We start from the raw sequence: 8,251 nt of genomic DNA, 5'->3' as shown, positions 1-8,251 counted from the left end.
AAAAAAAAAAAAAAAAAGGTAAATTTATCCTTGATTCCATGTCTACATTTTAGAATGGATTTCTTACTAAATTTAGAAATCCTCTTGGATAACATTTAAAAAGTAAGAAGTAACCGTGGGAATTCAAATTTTATTTGTCCAGTCTTTGCTGGATTATTTAAAATAGACTTATTTATATTTTTGAGAAAAACTTTTATATTTAAAGTCCAAGGAATACTCTAGATATTCAAGTTGGAGTGAAAGATGTTATCAGTGAGCAACCATTTTTACAGATACCTGAGAAATCACCTTGAAATGATTTTCCTGGCATTTGCACAACTGATACAGGTCAGTGATAATTTTTATTATTCTGTCACTGCTTCGTACTCTCTTCAAATTCAGCAGATGTCTGGTGTAACATTTCACAGACTCAGGGCAAGCTGACCTCATCAGAGAATTGAATCTTTAGGGACTTATGGCCACAGCTGACGATCGTGAGTATTTTCCATCAGTAGTACAGCGGGTAGGAAAATGTCAGCCACTGAATAACTGGGTGAAATAAGAGTTACAGATTACTATGGTCAACTTATCATAAGGAGGAGTAGAGATAAAGTCTGAAATATATTGGCCTTGGATATTATTAGTCCTCTTTCTTCTCCATATGGAATGTGTTTAGCTTTTTATATGCATAATCTTGTCTAATCTTAAATTATGCTATTTCAATTTTGCTGATTCTGAGTAAAGCAAATTATCCTCCATAATGTGGATGGGGCTTATCCAACCCACTCAGCTGAAGACCTTATTAAGAGTAAAGACTGAGGTTTCCTGGAGAAGGAGGAATTCTCAGATAGCAACATAGAAAACTTGCCCCCATTTCCAGCCTACTGCCCTCCAGAATTTGGACCCAACACTGAAACCATGACTCGCTGGAACATCCAGCTTGCTGGCCTGCCCTGCATATTTCTGACTTGCCAGTTTCAATGACTTCGTAAGCCAATTCCTTAAACTAAATGTCTCTCTATATGTATATCTACATTTACGCCTACGCCTATTTCTATTTCACCTATATGTCACCTATACATCTCCTCTAAGTCTCTTTCTCTGGAGAACTCTAATTAATACATCGAACAGCACTATTTTTTTCATTTGCTCATCCTCATTGTTTTCTGAGTATGTTCCAGGTTACTAATATCTTATCTCATATACTCAAGGCATGATGAGTGCACGGTAGAGCAATACTGCTGCCATCTTATCCTCACCCCAGTATAACTTAGCTCTTAAGGACAGGAGTCTTGGATACAGAGAGAGAAGGGTTTAAGCCCCCATCCTGCAATTGTATGACTTGAACAAGTTACTTAACCTTCTTTCAACCTTGGTCTCTCTAAGTCTTTGGTGGGAGAAAATAATAGCAACCACATGATAGTATTCTGTGATGTGAGAGTAAGAGGTACCCTACTCCAAAGGAAGAAAACCACTCATTCTTTGGCTTCAGCAGCAAGCGATTACCAGATCTAGGTTTAAACGCATACTTTTTTATTTATTTATGAGAAGTAGTCTTGCTCTGTTGCCCAGGCTGAAGTTCAGTGGTGCGATATCAGCTCACTGCGAACTCCACCTCCCAGGTTCAAGTAATTCTCCTGCCTCAGCCTCGCAAGTAGCTGGGATTACAAGCACATACCACCATGCCCAGCTAATTTTTGTATTTTTAGTAGAGACAGGGTCTCACCACATTGGCCAAGCTTGTCTTGATCTCCTGACCACAGATGATTCGCCTGCCTTGGCCTCCCAAAGTGCTGGGATTACAGGTGTGAGCCACCTCACCCAGCCTGATTTAAACCTATACAAATGGAGCAATGACAACTCACCACAGTAACTAGGATGATAATCAGTGATGACCCACACTTCCTATAAACAGCCCACTAACAATAGTCTCAGGGAATGACAATATTTTTGAAGGTCAGCCAACCAACAACTGCTTCACTTAAATAACTGCACTCCCAGAGCTAAATATCAACTCACCCCTAACACCTCAATTTCTGAAAATGCACCAGTCCCTGAACTCAATGCTTATATAAATGCTGCTCTCTGCTTTGCTCAGAGACCCTGTAGCTCATAAGCATCACTCTGTTCTTTAGCAATAATTTCAGCTTTTGATTTCAGGCATTGAAATATCCTTTGACAGAGGATAAAATCAGATCATATATGAGAATTATTTAGCATAGTGCTTGGCATAAAATAAGCACTCAATAATGTTAGCTATTCTCTTGAGTATGTAATTCTATCAGTGTCCTTTAGTTTGGCAGCAAAGGCTGTCAGCCTGGGAAGGCTGTTGGGGTGAGTACCGACACACAAAATGGGGATTATTGGGGCATAAGGGTAGAGTAGCAGCAAACCAGGGAGGATGATCAAGACCAGAATGATGACTCAGTATGCTGGCTCATGCCTGCAACTCCAGCACTTTGGGAGGCTGAGGTGGAAGGATCATTTGAGGCCAAGAGTTTGAGGCTGCAGTGAACTACGATCACACCACTGCACTCCAGGCCAGGTGACAGAGTGAGATCCTGACTCAAAACCACACCACCACCCCAGAAACACCCAGTGTGGCTCACTGGGAGTGCCTGTGACCAGGGCGACATCTTGTCTGGCCATGCTCCTGTCTGCTCCATGAGCTGCTGCCCAAGAGTGAGCTCTTTACACTGTTAAATCTCAGTGTCAGCTAAACCCCAGCATGTTTTCCACAAGAGCTGTGGATTACTCATCAGCTCCCATTGTATTTGCTGGACTCCAAAATATCAGTGTAGGATCTTTATCCCATTAGGTTTCTTGTGGCTAGATTTGGATCAATGCACCAGTTTGGTCAATATCCTATACAAGAAAATGCCTGTAAAACATATGTTGAAGCAGGACCTAGCAGGCTTTAGATGTGGAGAGGAGGACATTTTTGCCCTTCTAGTGAAAGCCTCTGTTCTATAATTTCTTTGTTCTTGGAATTCTGCTGACAAAGATAAGACCTAGGAAAGTGGAATGTGTTTTTCACTTTATTTATTTATTTTTGAGATGGCGTTTCGCTCTTGTTGTTCAGGCTGGAGTGCAATGGTGCGATCTCAGCTCACCACAACCTCTGCCTCCCACGTTCAAGCGAATTCTCCTACCTCAGCCTCTGGAGTAGCCGGGATTATAGGCATGCGTCACCACACCCCACTAATTTTGCATTTTTAGTAGAGACGAGGTTTCTCCATATTGGTCAGGCTGGTCTTGAACTCCCAACCTTAGGTGATCCACCTACCTTGGCCTCCCAAACTATTGGGATTACAGACATGAGCCACCATGCCTGGCCTGTTTTTCACTTTAAATAAACTTAATTTAAACATTTTTTTTTATTATGGGTACATAATAGGTGCATATGTTTACATGTAATTTTTTGATACAGGTGTACAATGTGTCATGATTCAATCAGGGAAATTGAGGTATCTGCCACCCCCAGCATTTATCATTTCCTTGTGTTAGGAATATTCCGGTTCCTAATTCCAATTCCAACAGTAAATTATTGTTGATGGTAGTCACCCTCTTGTGCTACCAAATACTACATCTGTTCATTCTATCTAACTATATTTTAGCACCCATGATCCATCCCCACTTCATCCCTGCCCATTCGCTTTGCTTTCCAAGCTCTGCTAATCGTCATTCTGTCCTCTGTCTCCATGAGTCCGATTGTTTTAATTTTTAGCTCCCACAAATGAGTGAGAGCACAAGAAATATGTCTTTCTGTGTCTGGCTTATTTTGCCTCACGTAATGTCCTCCTCTTCCATCTATGTTGTTGCAAATGACAGGATTGCCTTTTTTTTTTTAATCACTAGTATTGTTTAAATGTTATTTTTATTTAATTATTGATCTATTTATTTTTGAGCCAGAATTTCACTCTTGTTGCCCAGGCTGGAGTGCAATTGCACAGTCTCGGCTCACTACAACCTCCTCATCCTGGGTCCAAGTGATCCTTCTGCCTCAGCCTCCCAAGTAGCTGGGATTACAGGAACCTGCCACCGTGCCCGGCTAATTTTTTGTATTTTTAGTAGAGATGGGGTTTCACCATGTTGGGCAGGCTGAACGCAAACTCCTGACCTCAGGTGATCCATCTGCCTTGGCCTCCCAAAGTGCTGGGATTACAAGTGTGAGCCACTGCACCCAACCTAAATGTTATTTTTTAGAACAGTTTTTAGATTTACAAAAAAATTAGGATGACAGTACAGAGTTCACAAATGCCTAGTGCCTGGTTTCCTTGATTATTAACTGTATTAGGCCATTCTTGCATTGTTATTTACACCTGAGGCAGGGTAATTTATAAAGAAGACAGGTTTGACAGGGCGTGGAGGCTAATGCTTGTAATCCCAGCACTTTGGGAGGCTGAGGTGGTGGATCACGAGGTCAGGAGCTCAAGATAAGCCTGGCCAAGATGGTAAGACCTCGTCTCTACTAAAAATACAAAAATATTATCTGGGTGTGATGGCAGCACCTATAATCCCAACAGCTCAGGAGGTTGAGGCAGAGAATTGCTTAAACCCAGGAGGCAGAGGCTGCAGTGAGCCAAGATCACGCCACTGCCCTCCAGCCTGAGTGATAGAGTGGGACTGTCTCAAAGAAAAGAAAAAGAAAAAGAAAGCAGGCTTAATTGGCTTACAGTTCTGCAGGCTTTACAAAGAAGCTTGGTGCTGGCATCTGCTCAGCTTTTGGGGAGGCCTCAGGAAGGTTGCAATCATGGTGGATGGTGAAGTAGAAGCAGGCATCTCACATGGCCAGAGTGGGAGCAAGAGAGAGAGTTGGGGGTAGGTGCCACACACTTTTAAACAGCCAGATCTCATGAGACCTCACTCACTATCCAATTCCTAATTCCAATTCCAACAGTAAATTATTGTTTTTGAGGACACACACCTCATCAGGAGGTGCATCATGATAGCACTAAGGCATGAGGGATCTGTCTCCATGACCAAATCGCCTCTCAGCAGGCCCCATCTCCAACACTGGGGATATTTCAACATGAGATTTGGTGGGCACACAGATCCAAACCATATCATTAACATCTTATGTTAGCATGGCACATTTGTTATAACTAATATCCCAATATGGATGCCTTGTTATTAACCAAAGTCCATACTTTATTCAGATGTCCTTAGTTGTTACTTAATTTCCTTTTATTTTCTAGAATCCCATCCAGGATATATAACATTTAGTCATCATGTCTCTTTAGGTTCCCCTAGACTGTGAGTTTCTCAGACTTTCCTTGTTTTGACGGCTCTGACAATTTTGAGGTGTATTGCTCAGGTATTTTGTACAATGCCCCTCAATTAGAATTCGTCTGATGTTTTTCTCATGATTAGACTGGGATTCTGTGTGTTTTGGGAGGAAGATCACAGAGGTAAAGTGGCATTTTCATTCCATCATATCAAGACACATGCTGGTAGCATGACTTATCACTGTTGATGTTGACATTGGTCACGTGGCCGTCTGGCACTGTTTGTCTAGTTTCCCCACTGAGAAGTTACTCCCTCCATTCCCCACTTTCCACACTGTGCTCTTTAGAAGGAAGTCACTATACACAGGCCATACTTAAGAAGTGAGGAATTATGTGCTAGGGAAGGGAAGGACTGGAGGCAGGGTGGCAGGCGGCCGAGGGGCGGTGGCAGTGGCATCCCCGCACCTTGGAGCGCAGCCTGAGAGCTGCATGCACCTTCCTGCCTCCTCTTCCTGCTGTCCTAGGGTGCTGCCATGATGCCCCATCTGCTCAACTTCAAGAAGGGGTGGATGTCGATCTTGGATGGGTCTGGAGAGCCTCCCTCCCCCTGGCTCACCACCACCTCTACTTGGCAGTGGAAGAAGCATTGGTTTGTGCTAACAGACTCAAGCCTCAAATATTACAGACACTCCACTGCCAAGGAGGCAGATGAGCTGGATGGTGAGATCGGCCTGTGTTCCTGTAGATGTTACTGAGTACGCAGTGCAGCACAACTATGGCTTCCAGATACACACCAAGGATGTTGTCTATACCTTGTTGGCCATGACATCAGGCATCCGGCAGAACTGGATTAAGGCTTTGAGAAAGACCGTGTGTCCAGCTTCAGCCCCAGATGTAACCAAGCTCTTGGACTGTAACAAGGAGAACGTGCTGCACAGCTATGGCACCCAGAAGGGTCCCCTGAAGGCAGGGGAGCAGTGGGCGGGCCCTGAAGTCATCAGCAGGGTGGCCCTCAGAAGGTAGATAGGCAGCAGCAGGCCCTGGACTACGTGGAGCTCTCCCCACTGACCCAGGCCTACCCAGTGGGCCCGCACCCTGTCCTGTGCTCCTGACTGCCTGGCCAAGCAGGAGGAGCTGGAGCGGGACCTGGCCCAGCACTCCAAGGAGGGGCGCAAGTGGTTCGAGGCCACAGATAGCAGGGCCCCAGAGGTGCCTGCCGCTGAGAGGCCATGCTGGGGCCTGGGTGCCCCCCTGACTGAGAACCAGCAGAGCCACCTCAGTGAGGAGATCGAGAAGAAGTGGCAGGAACTGGAGAAGCTGCCTTTGTGGGAGAATAATTGGGTGCCACTTACTGCCCTGCTCAACCAAAGCCACAGAGAGAGCCAGGGGCCCCAAAGTGACAGCCATGAGGCACTGGAGAAGGAGGTTCGGGCTCTTCGGACTCAGCTGGAGGCATGGCATGTCCAAGGGGAGGCTCCTCAGTGCACCAAGATCCCCAGAGGGTGACCACATTTCCCCAGGCTACATCTCACAGGAGTCATGTGAGCGCAGCCTGGCAGAGATGGAGGCTTCGCACCAGCAGGTGATGGAGGAGCTGTAGCGGCACCACAAGTGGGAGCTGCAGCAGCTACAGCAGGAGAAGAAGTGGCTTCTGGGTGAGGAGGCTGCAGGCACGGCCTCAGCCATTGAAGTGATGAAGAACCCCACCAGGAAGAGCTGAGCCAAGAGCTGAGCAAAACATGGCGGCTCCAGCAGGGCCCAGATGGCCTCCGGAAGCAACACCAGTCAGATGTGGAGGTACTGAAGCGGGAGCTGCAGGTGCTATTGGAGCAGTACTCACAGAAGTGCCTGGAGATTGGGGTGCTGATGCAGCATGCCGAAGAGTGCTGGCACACCTTGCACCACTGCCAGCAGGAGGGCCAGGAGCTGCTGCACCACCACCAGAAGCTGCATGCCCGCCTGTCAGAGGAGATAGACTGGCTGTGCAGCTTCATCACCTCACAGGGCATGGGCAATGGCTGCGGGCACAGCAACAAGCAGAGCTCCTGCGAGCTGGAGGTGCTGCTTCGTGTAAAAGAGAACGAACTCCAGTACCTGAAGAAGGAGGTGCAGTGCCTCCAGGATGAGCTCCAGGTGATGCAGAAGGATAAGTGCTTCACCTCGGGAAAGTACCAGGACATCTATATGGAGCTGAGCCATATCAAGATGCGGTCAGAACAGGAGATCAAGCAGCTGAAGGAGCACCTGCGCCTTGCCATGGCCGCTCTGCAAGAGAAGGACTCCATGTGCAGCAGCTTGGCTGAGTAGAGGTCCTGCCTAGCTGCAGAGCCTTCAGCCTGGAGGACCAACCGCCCTCCTTCCTTGCTGGATGGAAGTCCAAAGCCAAGTTTCTCCTTACCCTCTGTGGGCCACATGTACACTTGCACCCACCACACACACACACACACACACACACACACACCTGCATGCACCCACACACACACTCTGCATATCTGAATGTGCCCCTTACACTGGATCTTACCTTGCACCTTCTTCAGGATTTTATATGTGAAGAGATTTTTATATAGATTTTTTTTCCAAAACACTTTATACTTAAAAAAAAGAAAAAAGCAATTCCCGGTGGCTGTGTGCCTCCAACCCTGGCCCCTAGCCACCCTCTGCTTGGGCTTCTGGGCTGGTGGCCCTGCCCCAGGGGTCTGGCAGAGGCCCAGGCAGTGGCCATGGCAGGCTGTCTTTGCAGGGGAGAGGCGGGAGCCTGCCACCCTCTTCCTACCCTACCTCCTTCTAACACTTCCTACCCCACACGGCCTATACCATGGGGCTCCAGACAGGGAGTCAGCAGCTGCCCTCATGGTCCCATAGCCTCCTCTGAGGCTGTGCCATGCAAAAGGTGTTTCTCTCCTGCTCCCTGAAGCTCTTAACTTAATAAAACATTTCAGAAAAAAAAAACAAAAAACTCCTCCTTGAGGGTAGAGTGGCTACGTAGATTAGTTAGAATCATTCTGCACAGGAGATTTGTCTATTCTTCCTCATGATTGATATTT

At 46.6% G+C, this 8,251-nt stretch overlaps 1 protein-coding gene and 1 pseudogene across 4 annotated transcripts in view; both read left to right on the top strand.

Annotated features, from left to right (window-relative positions):
* Positions 1–8,251, top strand: part of LOC108302951 (transmembrane protein 14C) — a 110,730-nt gene that overhangs the window by 89,794 nt on the left and 12,685 nt on the right. The window lies entirely within an intron of this gene.
* On the top strand, positions 4,816–7,801 carry LOC108302942 (annotated as a pseudogene). The gene has a single exon (XR_001824602.2). The product of XR_001824602.2 is annotated as a TRIO and F-actin-binding protein-like (transcript).

This window comes from Cebus imitator, unplaced genomic scaffold (assembly GCF_001604975.1).
Source record: "Cebus imitator isolate Cc_AM_T3 unplaced genomic scaffold, Cebus_imitator-1.0 Scaffold43, whole genome shotgun sequence".
NCBI classification, from domain to species: Eukaryota; Metazoa; Chordata; class Mammalia; order Primates; family Cebidae; genus Cebus; species Cebus imitator.
Note: the sequence above shows the minus strand (reverse complement) of the source record. Positions and strands in the feature narration are given on the sequence as shown.